Below are 19,550 nucleotides of genomic sequence, written 5' to 3'. Positions count from 1 at the left end.
TAGCTTGCTTCAAACAAACAATCTCTGTGGGATTCGACCCTTACTCACGTAAGGTATTACTTGGACGACCCAGTGCACTTGCTGGTTAGTTGTGCGGAATTACATAGTGTGAAGTAATTTTCGTGCATCAAGTTTTTGGCGCCGTTGTCGGGGATTGTTCGAGTTTGAATAACTAAAGGTTTATTTTGTTGCTTAGATTAGGAATAATTTATTTTTGTTGCTATAGAGTCATCAAATCTGAGTCCTTTATTTTCTTTTCAATTTTTTTTTTCAAAAATATTATTTTTCCTTAATAAATTTTTAATTTTTCTGTGAGTTTAGTGTCATGTTTTAAGTTTGGTGTCAATTGCATATTTTATATTTTCCTTTAAATTTTCGAATGTGTTCTTTGTTTTTCCTAGATCTTCAAGTTGTTCTTGTTTATTTTTCTTGTTTGATCTTTAGTTTTTCTTGTTATGTGTCTTTTCTTGATTTTCTTGTGCTTTTTCAAAACATTAGTTTTCGAAAAAAAATTATTTTTAGTTATTAAAAATACTTCTTTAAAACAAGTGTTACCTTTACAGCTCAATTAGCTAGAGTGTTGGTTTATGTTCTTGGTAATTGGGTATCTTCTTTTTAAAATCTTTTTTTTTTGAAAATAATTTCTCTTTGATTGAATCTTGTGCCAAACTTTAAGTTTGGTGTTTTCTTGTTAATCTTTCTTTAATTTTCGAAAATTTTATTGTGGTTTTCTAAAAATTTTAAGTTTGGTGTTCTTTCTTTTGTTCTTGGTGTTCTTGTGAATCTTCAAGGTGTTCTTGAGTTTTTCTTGTGTTTTGATCTTAAAATTTTCAAGTTTGGTGTTCCTTGGTGTTTTCCCTCCAAAATTTTTGAAAACAAGGAGCATCAGATCTAAAAATTTTAAGTCGTGTGTCTTTTGTGTGTTTTTCTCTTTCATCATAAAATTCAAAATTCAAAAAAATATTTTCTAACTATTTTTAAGGCATATTTTCGATTTTTTTTATATAAAAATTTCAGATTTCAATTTCAGAAATATCCTAACAACTTTCTCTCTCCTCACTTTTTTGAAAATCTTCATAAAATATTTTTAAATTCTCTTTTTTATTTTTATTTTATTTTTATTTTTATTTTTACTTATTTTTATTTTTATTGTCGTCTTTATTTTATTTTATTTTATTTTATTATTTCGAAATTTTTATATATAATAAAATAAATAAAATAAATTCACATCATCTCCCTTTCTCCATCATGGAATTAAGTGGAAATGAACAGTCCAGAAGGACTCTGGGGTCATATGCTAACCCCACTACTGGTTCATATGGGAGTAGTGTATGTATACCCTCTATTGGAGATAGTAGTTTTGAGTTGAATCCTCAGCTTATTATCATGGTGCAGCAAAGTTGCCAGTATTCCGGTCTTCCACAAGAAGAACCTACAGAGTTTCTGGCAAAGTTTTTACAAATTGCTGACACAGTACATGATAAGGAAGTAGATCAGGATGTCTACAGATTGTTACTGTTTCCATTTGCTGTAAAAGACCATGCTAAGAAGTGGTTAAATAACCAACCTAAGGACAGCATAAAGACATGGAAACAACTGTCAGAAAAATTCCTGAATCACTATTTTTCTCCAAAATGGATGACACAGCTAAGGCTGAGCATCCAAGGCTTCAAACAAGGAGATAATGAATCTCTTTATTATGCTTGGGAGAGATACAGAGAGATGCTAAGAAAATGCCCCTCTGAAATGCTTTCAGAGTGGGTGCAGTTAGACGTCTTCTACTATGGGCTTACAGAAAGAGCTTAGATTTCTCTAGATCACTCATCTGGTGGATCTATACACATGAGAAAGACAATAGAAGAAGCTCAAGAGCTTATTGATACAGTTGCCAAAAATCAGCATCTGTACCTAAACAGTGAATCCTCCATCAACGAAAAGGCTAAAACAGTAACTGCTGAACTCAGTCCTGCAAATCAAGCTACTGAATTCAATCAGCAATTAGACTTTCTAACAAAACAGTTAGCCGAATTCAAGGAGATATTAAAGAAACAAGAATGGCTAATATGAATATGGAAGTACAGTTGAAGCAAACGGAATAGCAGTTATCAAAACAAATAACAGAAGGTTGCCAAGCTGTTCAATTAAGAAGTGGGAAAACATTAAATACCTCACTTCAAGGTAGCAAGAAGCCAAGAAATGAGCAAACTACCCAAAATCCATCTGAGGACAGTAAGAGCCCAGAGAGGTATAATTCTGGCGCTCAAACACCAGAAAATGGGTGGAAAGTTGGCGCTGAACGCCCAAACCATGCTCAGTCCTGGCGTTCAACGCCAGAAACAAGCAAGGATTTGGCGTTGAACGCCCAAAGGGAGCACAGTTCTGGTATTCAGACGCCAGAAACAAGTAAGGAGTCGGCGTCTAACGCCACTCCAGCTTCCACCCCTGGCATTCAAATGCCAGTGGGGGATCAGACACATACAAGTACTGATAATAACCCATCTAAAAAGGCTTTTCAACCCACATCTGTAGGCAATAAATCTGCAGCAACTAAGGTTGAGGAATACAAAGCCAAAATACCTTATCCTCAGAAACTTTGCCAAGCAAAACAGGATAAGCAATTTGCCTGCTTTGCAGACTATCTCAGGACTCTTGAAATAAAGATTCCGTTTGCAGAGGCACTTGAGCAAATACCCTCTTATGCTAAGTTCATGAAAGAGATCTTAAATCATAAGAAGGATTGGAGGGAAACTGAAAAAGTTTACCTCACTGAAGAATGCAGTGCAGTCATTTTGAAAAGCTTACCTGAGAAGCCTAAAGATCCCGAAAGCTTTATGATACCATGCACATTAGAGGGTACTTGTACCAAGCAAGCTCTATGTGATCTTGGGGCAAGTATCAACCTGATACTTGCATCTACTATCAAAAAGCTTGGTTTGACTGAAGAGGTCAAACCAACCCGGATATGTCTCCAACTTGCTGATGGCTCCATTAAATACCCATCAGGCGTGATTGAAGATATGATTGTCAAGGTTGGGCCATTTGCCTTTCCTACTGACTTTGTGGTGCTGGAAATGGAGGAGTACAAGAGTGCAACTCTCATTCTAGGAAGACCTTTCCTAGCAACTGGCCGAACCCTCATTGACGTCCAAAAAGGGGAAGTAACCCTAAGAGTCAATGAAGATGAGTTCAAGTTGAATGTTGTCAAAGCTATGCAGCATCCAGACACCCCAAATGACTGCATGAGCAATGAAGAGATCAATATGACTGAGAGTCTCGAATTAGAGCTGGAGGATATCTTTAAAGATGTTTAGCCTGATCTGGAGGAATCAGAGAGAATAATAGAACCTCTGAAAATTCCTCAGGAAGAGGAGAAACCTCCTAAACCCGAGCTCAAACCATTACCACCATCCCTGAAATATGCATTTCTGGGAGAAGGTGATACCTTTTCTGTAATCATAAGCTCTACCTTAGAGCCACAAGAAGAGGAAGCACTAATCCAAGTGCTAAGGACACACAAGACAGCTCTTGGGTGGTCCATCAGTGATCTTAAGGGCATTAGCTCAGCCAGATGCATGCACAAGATCCTATTGGAGGGTGACGCCAAGCCAGTGGTTCAACCACAAAGGCGGCTGAATCCAGCCATGAAGGAAGTGGTGCAGAAGGAGGTCACTAAATTACTAGAGGCTGGGATTATTTATCCTATTTCTGATAGCCCCTGGGTGAGCCCTGTCCAAGTTGTCCCTAAGAAAGGTGGCATGACAGTGGTTCACAATGAAAAAAATGAACTGGTTCCTACAAGAACAGTTACTGGGTGGCGTATGTGCATTGATTATAGAAGGCTCAATACAGCTACCAGAAAGGATCATTTTCCTTTACCATTCATAGACCAGATGCTAGAAAGACTGGCAGGTCATGAATACTACTGCTTCTTGGATGGATATTCAGGTTATAATCAAATTACAGTAGATCCAAAAGATCAAGAGAAAACAGCATTCACATGTCCATCTGGAGTATTTGCATACAGAAGGATGCCATTTGGCCTGTGCAATGCACCTGCAACCTTTCAGAGGTGTATGCTCTCAATTTTCTCTAATATGGTGGAAAAATTCTTGGAAGTCTTCATGGATGACTTTTCAGTATTTGGAGACTCATTCAGCTCCTGTCTTGACCATCTAGCACTTGTTCTAAAGAGATGCCAAGAGACTAACCTGGTTTTAAACTGGGAAAAATGTCACTTTATAGTGACTGAAGGAATTGTCCTTGGGCACAAAATCTCAAACAAAGGAATAGAGGTGGATCAAGCTAAGGTAGAGGTAATTGAAAAATTACCACCACCTGCCAATGTTAAGGTAATCAGAAGCTTTCTGGGGCATGCAGGATTCTATAGGAGGTTTATAAAGGATTTTTCAAAAATCGCCAAACCTCTGAGCAACCTGCTAGCTGCTGACACGCCATTTGTCTTTGATAAGGAGTGTCTGCAGGCATTTGAGACTCTGAAAGCTAAGTTGGTTACAGCACCAATCATCTCTGCACCAAACTGGACATTGCCATTTGAACTAATGTTTGATGCCAGTGACCATGCCATTGGTGCAGTGTTGGGACAAAGGCATGACAAGCTTCTGCACGTCATTTACTATGCCAGCCGTGTTCTAAATGACGCACAGAAGAATTACACAACTACAGAAAAAGAGCTACTTGCAGTGGTTTACGCCATTGACAAATTCAGATCCTATTTAGTAGGATCAAAAGTGATTGTGTACACTGATCATGCTGCTCTTAAATATCTACTCACAAAGCAGGATTCAAAACCCAGACTTATCAGATGGGTGTTGCTTCTGTAAGAGTTTGATATAGAAATAAGAGACAGAAAAAGGGACAGAAAACCAAGTAGCAGATCACTTGTCCCGAATAGAACCAGTAGAAGGGGCGTCCCTCCCTCTCACTGAGATCTCTGAAACCTTTCCTGATGAGCAACTCTTTGCCATCCAGGAAGTGCCATGGTTTGCAGACATTGCAAACTACAAGGCAGTGAGGTTCATACCCAAAGAGTACAGTAGACAGCAATCAAAGAAATTGACCACAGATGCAAAGTACTATCTTTGGGATGAACCATATCTCTTCAAGAGATGTGCAGACGGAGTAATCCGTAGATGTGTGCCTAAAGAAGAAGCGCAGAAGATCCTATGGCACTGCCATGGATCACAGTATGGAGGACATTTTGGAAGTGAGCGAACAGCCACAAGAGTCCTCCAATGTGGCTTCTACTGACCTACTCTCTATAAAGATTCCCGAGTGTTTGTACTTAATTGTGACAGTTGTCAAAGATCTGGCAATCTGCCTCACAGTTATGCCATGCCTCAACAAGGGATCTTGGAGATTGAGTTGTTTGATGTATGGGGTATTGACTTCATGGGACCTTTCCCACCATCATACTCAAACACTTATACTCTGGTGGCAGTGGATTATGTATCCAAATGGGTGGAGGCTATTGCAACACCCACTAATGACACTAAGACAATGTTAAAATTCCTCCAGAAACACATCTTCAGCAGATTTGGTACCCCTAGAGTATTAATCAGTGATGAGGGCACTCATTTCTGCAATAAACAGCTTTACTCTACTTTGGTTCGTTATGGAGTTAGCCACAGGGTAGTTACTCCATATCACCCACAGACTAATGGGCAAGCTGAAGTCTCAAATAGATAACTTAAAAGAATCCTGGAACGGACTGTAATTAACCGTAGAAGGGATTGGGCAAGAAGCTTGGATGATGCTCTGTGGGCATACAGAACAGCATTCAAGACCCCTATAGGGACCTCTCCATACCAGCTTGTGTATGGAAATGCATGTCACTTGCCAGTGGAACTGGAACACAAGGCCTACTGGGCAACCAGATTCCTAAACCTTGATGCCAAGTTAGCTGGAGAAAAACGATTGCTCCAGTTAAATGAGCTAGAGGAATTTAGACTCAATGCTTTCGAAAATGCAAAAATTTACAAAGAGAAAGCGACAAAGATGGCATGATAAGAAATTGTCATCCAGAGTCTTTGAGCCGGGGCAGAAAGTTCTGCTATTTAATTCTAAGCTCAAATTATTCCCCGGAAAATTAAAATCCCGGTGGAGAGGTCCATATGTGATTACAAGTGTATCACCATATAGATACGTAGAGCTTCAGGATAATGAATCTAACAAAAAGTTCATTGTTAATGGACAGAGAGTTAAACATTATCTTGAAAGCAATTTTGAGCAAGAATGCTCAAAATTGAGACTTGATTAAAAGCTCAGTAATAGTCTAGCTAATGACATTAAAGAAGCGCTTGCTGGGAGGCAACCCAGCCATTCACAAAATTTAATTTTATTTGTTTTTGCTAATTAATTGATCTTTACAGGTATATGTCAAAGTATCTCCAAAAGGTAAAATAGCAATTGATTGAATTCACAGAGTTACAGGGAAATTTGGAAGCTCACTGGCGTGAAAAAGCCAGTAAGAAACGTTTTGGGCGTTGAACGCCCAAAAGAAGCACCCACTGGGTGTTCAACGCCAGTAAAGGTAGCCATCTGGGCATTAAACGCCATAAAGGAGCATCTTCTGGGCGTTGAACGCCAGAAAGAAGCACCTTCTGGGCGTTTAACGCTAGATTGATAGCGTCCTGGGCGTTCAGAAAAACGCCCAGTGACAAAGGACTTCCTGGAGTTCAACGCCAGAAAGAAGCAACAGCTGGGCGTTGAACGCCCAGGAGAAGCAACAATTGGGCGTTAAACGCCCAAAACATGCAGCAATTGGGCGTTTAACGCCAGGATGGTGGGGAGGGGGTAAAATTCATTTTTCTTTACAAATTTTCTAATTTTTTATGTTTCAATTCATGATTTCTTGCATAAACATGTTTCAAAATGTCATCCTTCAAATCAAATTAGTTTTCTAAAAACCCTAATTTCTAAATCCCTCTTTTTTAAATAATATGGCTTCATACATAAACATAAACCTTTTTTCAATCCAATCCAACTCTTTTTCCAATTTCTTTTCAAACTTAATTATCTTTTAAAATCTTTTTCAAACTATAAATTTCAAATTTATTTTTAAATATCATTCATATCTTTTTAAATTATATCCTTTTCTTATCATATTTATCTTTTATAAATCATATCTTTTATCTTATATCTCTTTCTTATTTTCGAAAAACCCACCCCCTCCCTTTATATCCACTTTTGGCGCCCCCTTCATCATCCACCATTCCACACTTGCTCTCCTCCTATTCCTCTTCTCTCTTTTCTTTTGCTTGAGGACAAGCAAACCTCTAAGTTTGGTGTGCTTATCCGTGATCACAAAAACATACTCACTTTGATCATGGCACCTAAAGGAAAACAACCCAACCCAAGAGGCAAGAAAGAGAATATTCCAAAGCCACTTTGGAATCAAGGGAAGTTCTTAACTAAAGAACATTCAGAACATTACTACAAAATAATGAGTCTAAGATCAGTGATCCCGGAAGTCAAGTTCGATCTGAAAGAAGATGAATATCCGGAGATTCAAGAACAAATTCGAAACAGGAACTGGGAAATCCTAGCTAATCCTGAAATGAGAGTGGGAAGGAACATGGTTCAGGAGTTCTATGCTAATCTATGGCAGACAGACAGGCAAAGAATAATTGGGGCTACCCTCTATGACCATCGAACCTTAGTCAGAGGAAAGATTGTTCATACCCATCCTGACAAAATCAGGGAGATCTTTAAGCTTCGTCAACTGAAAGATGACCCAGACTCCTTTAATAGGAGAATGATGAGGGTAAATAAAGGCTTGGACAAGATTCTAGAGGATATATGCATCCCTGAAGCCAGGTGGACCACCAGCACGACTGGCATCCCAAATCAACTCAAAAGAGAAGATCTCAAACCAGTAGCCAGAGGCTGGCTGGATTTCATTGGGGGTTCTATATTGCCCACCAGCAACTGTTCTGAAGTTACTATTAAAAGAACAGTGATGATTCACTGCATCATGTTGGGAAAAGAAGTAGAAGTCCATCAACTGATCTCGTGTGAACTATACAAAATAGCAAACAGGAATTCCAAGGATGCCAGATTGGCCTATCCAAGCTTAATTTCTATGCTCTGCAGAGATGCCGGAGTGAAGATGGGAATAACAGAGTATATCTCAGTTGAGAGGCCAATCACTAGAATATCAATGGACAGACAACAGCTGCAGGATGATCCAATCAAGAGGAGAGCACAGGAAGTCTTCCCAGAACTTCCTCAATTCGAATATTGGGAACATCTTGAGGCATCTATTTCCAAATTGCAAGAAGCTATGAACCAAATAAAGGAAGAACAGAACAATCAAAGTAGCATGCTTTGCAAACTGCTTAAGGAACAGGAAGAGCAAGGGCGTTATTTAAGGGAGCTGAAGTGCCAGAAATTAATCCTTGAAGGACCAAGCACCCCACAGATCAGAGGAACATCTACTGCTCAAAACACAGGTTGTTGAGTTCTAATTTTAGCTTTAACTCTGTGATAGTGTTATTATAGAAATTTACCTAAGGAAATATATATAGTAGTAGTAGTAATTAGTATATCTATTCTGGTTTTATTTCCAATTAAGTTATAATTTATTTTTCTCATCATCATCAAACATGAATAAAATAGTAGATAATTAGAATAAAGAAGTAATTTATTTTTTTCGAGTTCTTAATAATAAAAATTATAATTAACTATATGTGGTGGCAATACTTTTTTTCCTCTGAATGAATGCTTGAACAGTGCATAATTTTTATCTTGAATTTTATGAATATTGGCTCCTGAAAGAATGAGGAACACGAAAAATATTATTGATGATCTGAAAAATCATGAATTTGATTCTTGAAGCAAGAAAAAGCAGTGAAAAAAAATTTTTTACAAGGAATCATTGGATCAAGAAAAAGAATAAGAGCCAACAGCCCTTAAAATCAAAAGGCAAGGGTGAAAAGGATCCAAGGCTTTGAGCATCAGTGGATAGGAGGGCCCTAGGAAATAGTTCCAGGCCTAAGCGGCTAAATCAAGTTGTCCCTAACCATATGCTTGTGGCATGCAGGTCCAAGTGAATAACTTGAGACTGAGTGGTTAAAGTCGTGATCCAAAGCAAAAAGAGTGTGCTTAAGAGCTTTGGATACCTCTAACTGGGGACTTTAGCAAAGCTGAGTCACAATCTGAAAAAGGTTCACCTAGTTATGTGTCTGTGGCATTTATGTATCCGGTGGTAATACTGGAAAACAAAATGCTTAGGGCCACGGCCAAGACTCAATAAGTAGCTGTGTTCAAGAATCAACATACTAAACTAGGAGAATCAATAGTACTATCTGAATTCTGAGTTTCTATGGATGCCAATCATTCTGAATTTCAAAGATAAAGGGAGATGCAAAAACTGTTCAGAAACAAAAAGCTACAAGCCCCGCTCATCTAATAAGAATCTGAGCTCCACTCAAAAACTCTGAAATATTATTACTTCTTAATTTCTTTTCATCCTATTTTATTTATCTAGTTGCTTGAGGACAAGCAACAGTTTAAGTTTGGTGTTGTGATGAGCGGATATTTTATACGCTTTTTGGGGGTAATTTCATGTAGATTGTAGTATGTTTTAATTAGTTTTTAGCAGAATATTATTAGTTTTTAGGCAAAAATCATATTTCTGGACTTTACTATGAGTTTGTGTGTTTTTCTGTGATTTCAGGTATTTTCTGGCTGAAATTGAGGGAGCTGAGCAAAAATTTGAGTTAGGCTGAAAAAGGACTGCTGATGCTGTTGGATCCTGACCTCCCTGCACTCGAAATGGATTTTCTGGAGCTACAGGAGTCCGATTGGCGCGCTCTTACTGGCGTTGGAAAGTAGACATCCAGTGCTTTCCAGAAATATATAATAGTTCATACTTTGCGCGAAGATAGATGACGTAAACTGGCGGTCAACGCCAGTATCATGCTGCTGTCTGGCGTCCAGCGCCAGAAACAGGTTACAAGTTGGAGTTCAACGCCCAAAACATGTCACAACCTGGCGTTCAACTCCAGAAGCAGCCCAAGCACGTGAGAAGCTTTAGTCTCAGCCCCAGTACACACCAAGTGGGCCCCAGAAGTAGATTTCTGCACCAATTGTCTTAGTTTACTTATTTTCTGTAAACCTAGGCTACTAGTTTACTATTTAAACAACTTTTAGAGGATTACTTTGTACCTCATGACATTTTCAGATCTGAATTATACACTCTTTGGCAGCATGAGTCTCTAAACTCCATTGTTGGGGGTGAGGAGCTCTGCAGCGTCTCGATGAATTAATGCAATTACTTTTGTTTTCCATTCAAACACGCTTGTTCTTATCTAAGATGTTCATTCGCGCTTAATTATGGAGAAGGTGATGATCCGTGACACTCATCACCTTCCTCAATCCATGAACGTGTGCCTGACAACCACCTCCATTCTACATCAGATTGAATGAGTATCTCTTAGATTCCTTAATCAGAATCTTCGTGGTATAAGCCGGATTGATGGCGGCATTCATGAGAATCCGGAAAGTCTAAACCTTGTCTGTGGTATTCCGAGTAGGATTCTGGGATTGAATGACTGTGACGAGCTTCAAACTCCAGAAGGCTGGGCGTTAGTGACAGACGCAAAAGAATCAATGGATTCTATTCCAACCTGATTGAGAACCGACAGATGATTAGCCGTGCTGTAACAGAGCATTTGGACCATTTTCACTGAGAGGATGGGAAGTAGCCATTGACAATGGTGACACCCTACATAGAGCTTTCCATGGAAGGAACCTTGCGTGTGGGAAAAGGATTTCAAGGAAAAGTTGAAATTCAGAGGGCAAAGCATCTCCAAAACTCCAACATATTCTCCATTATTAAAGTAACAACTATTTATTTTATGCCCTTTTTACTTTATACGAGGCTAAAGAATCCTATTGGTATCCTGACTAAGATTAATAAAATAAACATAGCTTGCTTCAATCCAACAATCTCCGTGGGATTCGACCCTTACTCACGTAAGGTATTACTTGGACGACCCAGTGCACTTGCTGGTTAGTTGTGCGGATTGCAAAAAGTGTGATTGCAATTTCGTGCACCAACCAGACTGGACATTACCTTTTGAACTGATGTGTGATGCCAGTGACCATGCCATTAGTGCAGTGTTGGGACAAAGACATGACAAGCTTCTGCACGTCATTTACTATGCCAGTCGTGTTTTAAATGACACACAGAAGAACTACACAACCACAGAAAAAGAGCTACTTGCAGTGGTTTATGTCATTGACAAGTTTAGATCCTATTTAGTAGGATCAAAAGTAATTGTGTACACTGACCATGCTGCTCTTAAATATCTACTCACAAAGCAGGATTCAAAACCCAGATTCATCAGATGGGTGTTGCTTCTACAAGAGTTTGATATAGAAATAAGAGACAGAAAAGGGACAGAGAACCAAGTAGCAGATCACCTGTCCCGAATAAAACCAGTAGAAGGGGCGTCCCTCCCCCTTACTGAGATCTCTGAAAACTTTCCGGATGAGCAACTCTTTGCCATCCAGGAAGTTCCATGGTTCGCAGACATTGCAAACTACAAGGCAGTGAGGTTCATACCTAAAGAGTACAGTAGGCAGCAATCAAAGAAATTGATCACAGATGCAAAGTACTATCTTTGGGATGAACCATATCTCTTCAAGAGATGTGTAGACGGAGTAATCCATAGATGTGTGCCTAAAGAAGAAGCACAGAAGATCCTCTGGCACCGCCATGGATCACAGTATGGAGGACATTTTGGAAGTGAGCGAACAGCCACAAGAGTCCTCCAATGCGGCTTCTACTGGCCTACTCTCTATAAAGACTCCCGAGTGTTTGTACTTAACTGTGACAGTTGCCAAAGATCTAGCAATCTGCCTCACAGTTATGCCATGCCTCAACAAGGGATCTTGGAGATTGAGTTGTTTGATGTATGGGATATTGACTTCATGGGGCCTTTCCCACCATCATACTCAAACACTTATATTCTGGTGGCATTGGATTATGTATCCAAATGGGTGAAAGCTATTGCAACACCCACTAATGACACTAAGACAGTGCTAAAATTCCTCCAAAAACACATCTTCAGTAGATTTGGTACCCCTAGAGTATTAATCAGTGATGGGGGCACTCATTTCTGCAATAAACAACTTTACTCTGCTTTGGTTCGTTATGGAGTTAGCCACAGGGTAGCCACTCCATATCATCCACAGACAAATGGGCAAGCTAAAGTCTCTAATAGAGAACTTAAAAGAATCCTGGAACGGACTGTAATTAACCGTAGAAGGGATTGGGCAAGAAGCTTGGATGATGCTCTATGGGCATACAGAACAGCATTCAAGACCCCTATAGGGACTTCTCCATACCAGCTTGTGTATGGAAAAGCCTGTCACTTGCCAGTGGAACTGGAACATAAGGCCTACTGGGCAACCAGGTTCCTAAACCTTGATACCATGTTAGCTGGAGAAAAATGTTTGCTCCAGTTAAATGAGCTAGAGGAATTCAGACTCAATGCTTTCGAAAATACAAAAATTTACAAGGAGAAAGTAAAAGGATGGCATGATAAGAAACTGTCATCCAGAGTCTTTGAGCCAGGGCAAAAAGTTCTGCTATTTAATTCTAGGCTCAGATTATTCCCCAGAAAATTGAAATCCCGGTGGAGAGGAACATATATGATTACAAGTGTGTCACTATATGGATACGTAGAGCTTCAGGATAATGATTCTAACAAAAGGTTTATTGTTAATGGACAGAGAGTCAAACATTATCTTGAAAGCAATTTTTCTTGCTCAAAACTGAGACTTGATTAAAGCTCAGTAATAGTCCAGCTAAAAACAATAAAGAAGCGCTTGCTGGGAGGCAACACAGCCATTTACAAAGTTTATTTGTTAATTAATTGATTTTTACAGGTATATGTCAATTATCTTCAAGGTAAAATAGCAATTGCTTGAGTTCACAAAGTTATAGAAGGATTCAAAGGATAAAAACAGCAAAAGGAAGCTCACTGGTGCGAAAACACCAGTAAGAGCTGTTTTGGGCGTTGAACGCCAGAAAGAAGCACCTTCTAGGCGTTCAATGCCAGATTTACAGCATCCTGGGCGTTCAGAAAAATGTCCAGTGACAAAGGAGTTCCTGGCGTTCAACGCCAGAAAGAAGCAATAGCTGGGCGTTGAACGCCCAGGAGAAGCTACACATGGGCGTTAAATGCCCAAAACATGCAGCGTTTGGGCGTTTAACGCCAGGATGGTGGAGAGGAGGTAAATTCATTTTTACTTCACATTTTTTATTTTATTTTCTTTTATTTTATTTTCTACATTTCAATTCATGATTTCTTGCATAAACATGTTACAAATTCTCATCCTTTAATTCCAAAAATTTTAATCCTAATTTCTAAAAATCCTTTTTCGAAAATATCAAATGTATCTTAATCCATAAACACAAATCGTTTTCCAATCCAATCCAACTCTTTTTCAAATTTTTTAAAACTCAATTATCTTGTAAAATCTTTTTCAAAATAAAAATTCAGATTTATCTTTTTCAAATATCATTCACAACTTTTTAATTTTAAATTATATCTTTTTCTTATCATATTTATCTTTTATAAATCATATCTTCTATCTTATCTTTCTTCAATATTTTCAAAAACCCACCACCTCCCTTTAAATCCACATTCGGCCTCCCTCCTCTCATCCACCATTCGACACTAGCTCTCCTTCTATCCCTCTCCTTTCTTTTCTTTGCTTGAGGACAAGCAAAGCTCTAAGTTTGGTGTGTTTATCCGTGATCACTAAACCATACCCACTAAGATCATGGCTCCTAAAGGAAAACAACCCACTCCAAGAGGCAAGAAAGAGAGTATTCCAAAACCACTTTGGAATCAAGAAAAGTTCTTAACCAAAAAACATTCAGACCATTACTACAAAATAATGGGTCTAAGATCAGTGATCCCGGAAGTCAAATTCGATCTGAAAGAAGATGAATATCCGGAGATCCAAGAGCAAATTCGAAACAGGAACTGGGAAATCCTAGCTAATCCTGAAACAAAAGTGAGAAGGAATATGGTTCAGGAGTTCTACGCTAATCTGTGGCAAACAGACAGGCAGAGAATATCTGGAACTGCCCTCTATGACTATCGGACCTTGGTCAGAGAAAAGATTGTTCACATCCACCCTGACAAAATCAGGGAGATTTTTAAGCTGCCTCAGCTGAAAGATGACCCAGACTCCTTTAATAGGAGAATGATGAGAACAAACAAGGGCCTGGACAAGATTCTAGAGGATATATGCATCCCTGGAGCCAGGTGGACCACCAGCACCACGGGTGTCCCAAATCAACTCAAGAGAGAAGATCTCAAACCAGTAGCTAGAGGCTGGCTGGACTTCATTGGGCGTTCTATATTGCCCACTAGCAACCGTTCTGAAGTCACGGTAAAAGAGCAGTGATGATTCACTGCATTATGTTGGGAAAAGAAGTAGAAGTTCATCAGTTAATTTCGTGCGAACTTTACATAATAGCAAACAAGAAATCTAAAGACGCCAAATTGGCTTATTCAAGCCTAATCTCTATGCTACGTAAAGATGCTGGAGTAAAGATGGGAATAACTGAATATATCTCAATTGAGCGGCCAATCACCAAAATATCAATGGAAAAACAACAAGTGCAGGATGACCCCATCAAAAGGAGAGCACAGAAATTCCTCCCAGAAATCCCTCAATTTGAATACTGGGAGCATCTTGAAGCATCTGTTACCAAGTTGCAAGAAGCTATGGACCAAATAAAGGAAGAACAAAATAATCAAAATAGCATGCTTTGCAAATTGCTTAGGAAACAAGAAGAGCAAGGGCATGACTTAAAGGAACTGAAGCGTCAAAAATTATCTCTTGAAGGACCAAGCACCCCACAGACTAGAGGAACATCCACGTCCTAAAATAAAGGTTGTTGAGTTCTAATTTTTGCTTTAACTCTGTGATAGTTGTTATTATAGGAATTTACCTTAGAAGTTATATATAAGTAGTGGTAAATTAGTATATCTATTTTGATTTTATTTTCAATCAAGTTATAATTTATTTTTCTCATCATCATCAAACATGAATAAAATAGTAGATTTTTAGAATAAAGAGGCAATTTATATTTTTCGAGTTCTTAATAAGGAAAAATTCTAATTAATTATATGTGGTGGCAATACTTTTTGTCTTCTGAATGAATGCTTGAACAGTGCATATTTTTTTGATCTTGAATTTTATGAATGTTAAAATTGTTGGCTCCTGAAAGAATGATGAACAAGAGAAATATTATTGCTAATCTGAAAAATCATGAAATTGATTCTTTAAGCCAGAAAAAGCAGTGAAAAAAAAAATTACAAGGAATCATTGGATAAAGAAGCAGAAAAAGCCAATAGCCCTTAAAACCAAAAGGCAAGGGTAAAAAGGATCCAAGGCTTTGAGCATCAATGGATAGGAGGGCCCATGGAAATAAATCCAGGCTTAAGCGGCTAAATCAAGCTGTCCCTAACCATGTGCTTGTGGCATGCAGGTCCAAGTGAAAAGCTTGAGACTGAGTGGTTAAAGTCGTGATCCAAGGCAAAAGAGTGTGCTTAAGAACTCTGGACACCTCTAATTAGGGACTTTAGCAAAGCTAAGTCACAATCTGAAAAGGTTCACCCAGTTATGTGTCTGTGGCATTTATGTATCCGGTGGTAATACTGGAAACAAAGTGCTTAGGGCCACAGCCAAGACGCATGAAGTAGCTGTGTTCAAGAATCAACATACTAAACTAGGAAAATCAATAATACTATCTGAATTCTGAGTTCCTATGGATGCCAATCATTCTGAATTTCAAATGATAAAGTGAGATGCCAAAATTGCTTGGAAGCAAAAAGCTACTAGTCCCGCTCATCTAATTAGAATCTGAGCTTCACTTAAAACTCTGAGATATTATTGCTTCTTGATTTCTTTTTATCCTATTTTATTTATCTAGTTTTTTGAGGACAAGCAACAGTTTAAGTTTGGTGTTGTGATGAGCGAATATTTTATACGCTTTTTGGGGGTAATTTCATGTAGATTTTAGAATGTTTTAGTTAGTTTTTAATAGATTTTTATTAGTTTTTAGGCAAAAATCATATTTCTGGACTTTACTATGAGTGTGTGTGTTTTTCTGTGGTTTCAGGCATTTTCTAGCTGAAATTGAAGGAGCTGAGTAAAAATCTAATTTAGGCTGAAAAAGGACTGCCGATGTTGTTAGATTCTGACCTCTCTGCACTCGGAATAGAATTTTTGGAGCTATAGAAGTCCAATTGGCGCGCTCTCAATTGGGTTGGAAAGTAGACATCCAGGGCTTTCCGGCAATATATAATAGTCAATACTTTGTGCGAAAATAGACGACATAAACTGGAGTTCAACGCCAGTTCCATGTTGCAGTCCGGCGTTCAACGCCAGAAACAGGTTACAAGTTGGAGTTCAGCGCCAGAAACAGGTTACAACCTGGCGTTCAACTCCAGAAACGGCCTAGGCACGTGAGAAGCTTAAGTCTCAGTCCCAGCACACACCAAGTGGGCCCCAGAAGTGGATTTCTGCACTATCCATCTTAGTTTACTCATTTTCTGTAAACCTAGGTTACTAGTTTAGTATTTAGCTTTTAGAGATTTATTTGGTATCTCATGACATTTTTAGATCTGAATTTTATACTCTTTAACGGCATGAGTCTCTAAACTCCATTGTTGGGGGTGAGGAGCTCTGCAGCGCCTCGATGAATTAATGCAATTATTTATGTTTTCCATTCAAACATGCTTGTTCCTATCTAAGATGTTCATTCGCGCCTCACTATGAAGAAGGTGATGATCCGTGACACTCATCACCTTCCTCAATCCATGAACGTGTGTCTGACAACCACCTCCGTTCTACATTAGATTGAATGAATATCTCTTAGATTCCTTAATCAGAATCTTCGTGGTATAAGCTAGAAGTGATGGCGGCATTCATGAGAATCCGAAAAGTCTAAACCTTGTATGTGGTATTCCGAGTAGGATTCAAGGATTGAATGGCTACGACGAGCTTCAAACTCGCGAGTGTTGGGCGTAGTGACAGACGCAAAAGGATCAATGGATCTTATTCCGACATGATCGAGAACCAACAGATGATTAGTCGTGCTGTGACAGAGCATTTGGACCATTTTTACTGAGAGGATGGGAAGTAGCCATTGACAACGGCGACACCCTACATACAGCTTGCCATGGAAGGGACTTTGCACTTTTGAAAGTGAGGAAGCACTATGTTACAGGAATTCAGAAGACAATGCATCTCCAAAACTCCAACATATTCTCCATTATTGCATAATAAGTATTTCAAATTTTTCAACATTAATTACAATTTTGATTCCAATTTCGTATTACGTAATACATGTCCCCTTGTTCATTTGCAAGTCAACTGATAATCACAATTGGTATCCTGACTAAGAATAATAAGATAACCATAGCTTGCTTCAAACCAATAATCTCCGTGGGATTCGACCCTTACTCACGTAAGGTATTACTTGGACGACCCAGTGCACTTGCTGGTTAGTTGTGCGAAATTACATAGTGTGAAGTAATTTTTGTGCACCAGCTAACCCCAAACTTTGTGAAAAAAAAAATACTCACAAATGTATATAAAGTGACATTCCGACTTGTCAAGTCGGGAAAAACAAATCATCTCTCCTCAGGATCAGAAACTATAATTTTGTACTTCCTTTCATCCTCCCGATTTTCACATAACCTATGATGTCTACAAAGAGTCTCATGATACTCATTATCAATGACAAGAACGGGAGTAAGCACAGATATATCTACCCGAATCAGGTCGAAAGGTACTTTAGAGGACATGTTGTGAATTACTGAATGAGACATAAAAAACTATACCTACAAATACAACAAATACAGAAAAATCGTCACAACAAGTCGGGTATACCAAAGAAGCTACTACAATCATAAGAAAGTAGAGTTGTCAACAACAACAACAGTTTTTAGAATCTCGTAGACACCATAATCACTATCATGTTATCAATACAAAAATGGCATCATCTTCAATAACTAAAATGACACCATTTGAGGGCAACACAAGTATAAAGATCCCACATTCAGATTCATTAGCAACAGTAACAAACAAAGACCAGAGTCAAAGAAAAGTTTTCAATACTAAATCCCATTTTCAAAAGTGTTTGTCAATACCGATAAAAACAAAAAAAAGTATCATCCAGAACACAAGAAACAGAGAACAGAAGCTCCAAAAGGATAAGAAAACCAACATCAAAGAGAGCGCGAGGTAGAGGCGGTGCACGACAACAGCAAAACACGAACGTTCCTCTCCAACATGCGAGTAAAATCTTCAAGCCTCAAGATAAAGAAATATTGAATACAAGAGAAAATACAAGAAAGGAAGTTGAATGGATATGGAAAAAAAGTTGAAGAAATGGCCAATTGTTTTGAAAGAAGAAGCGAAAAAGGAGACAGAAGAAGAATTTGGGTATTTATAAGACACAATGGGCAAAATGGTAAATTCACTCCCCTCATTAATAACGTGCGCAATTTTCAAGGAAATTACAAAGACAACGTAAGTTGTGTCCCACAGGGACGCAACGTTTCAAAGTTTTTGAAACTACGTCAAGTATCTGACCTACCAAAGGCGATATACCTTACGTGGGAAACTGAACCTACAAATGCTCGAGTCCAGCCTCGTAAAAGCTCGGGCTCAAACAAGAGCACTGTTCATACCCTAACCCAAAATAAAGTCAGGCCAAAAAAGGTTAAAAGCCCAATAAGGGTGACCTCATCTACTTCTATCCGACCTCATAGAAGTCGGGCATGACAACAATAGTTCAACCTTAATATGTTAAATAAGTAACTAACTCCTAAAATATCTCCTACTTGTCTAGAAGGGAGATTTCAACAACTTTCGTAGAAAAAGAAAACGGTTATCCACCATCAAAGGTGGAACTACACTAAAAGGTGGTTACCTATTTTACTATAAATACACTAACACACTCAGGTATATTTAGAACCCAATCTACTTAAAACCTTAGTTAACTTAAGCATCGGAATCTCTTGCAGGTATAACCCCCCACCTCTTCACAAAGAACTCGGACAGCGGCACCTCAACTCCAGCACAAGTCAGACACTGCCTTAAAAGGAGTTTAGACCTCATGTTCAAGTCCAAATATAACCTAATTTCAGGTAACTCTCAAAACAATTATAATTTTTTTATGACCAATTTAGTATTTTAGATTTTATTAAATTATATGATCAGGCCCAATTTGAAACCACAAAAGCCCAAAATTCAGTGACGTTTGAAAAAAAATAAAAAACCAAAACAAGACAAAACAGCCGATGGCCTGACGTCAAAGCAAGTGGTAAATGTGTGCATGTAATATTAGTGTAAAAATATTTTACACTACAATATATAGCTCGGACAATTTACTGAATTGTCATATTTGCTTGTCGAACATATTTCGAACATAATACACATCAATACATCAAAGTTAAATCCAAAAGTTTCAGCATAAATTCTATATC

Source organism: Arachis hypogaea, chromosome 9, assembly GCF_003086295.3.
Source record: "Arachis hypogaea cultivar Tifrunner chromosome 9, arahy.Tifrunner.gnm2.J5K5, whole genome shotgun sequence".
NCBI lineage: Eukaryota > Viridiplantae > Streptophyta > Magnoliopsida > Fabales > Fabaceae > Arachis > Arachis hypogaea.
Note: the sequence above shows the minus strand (reverse complement) of the source record.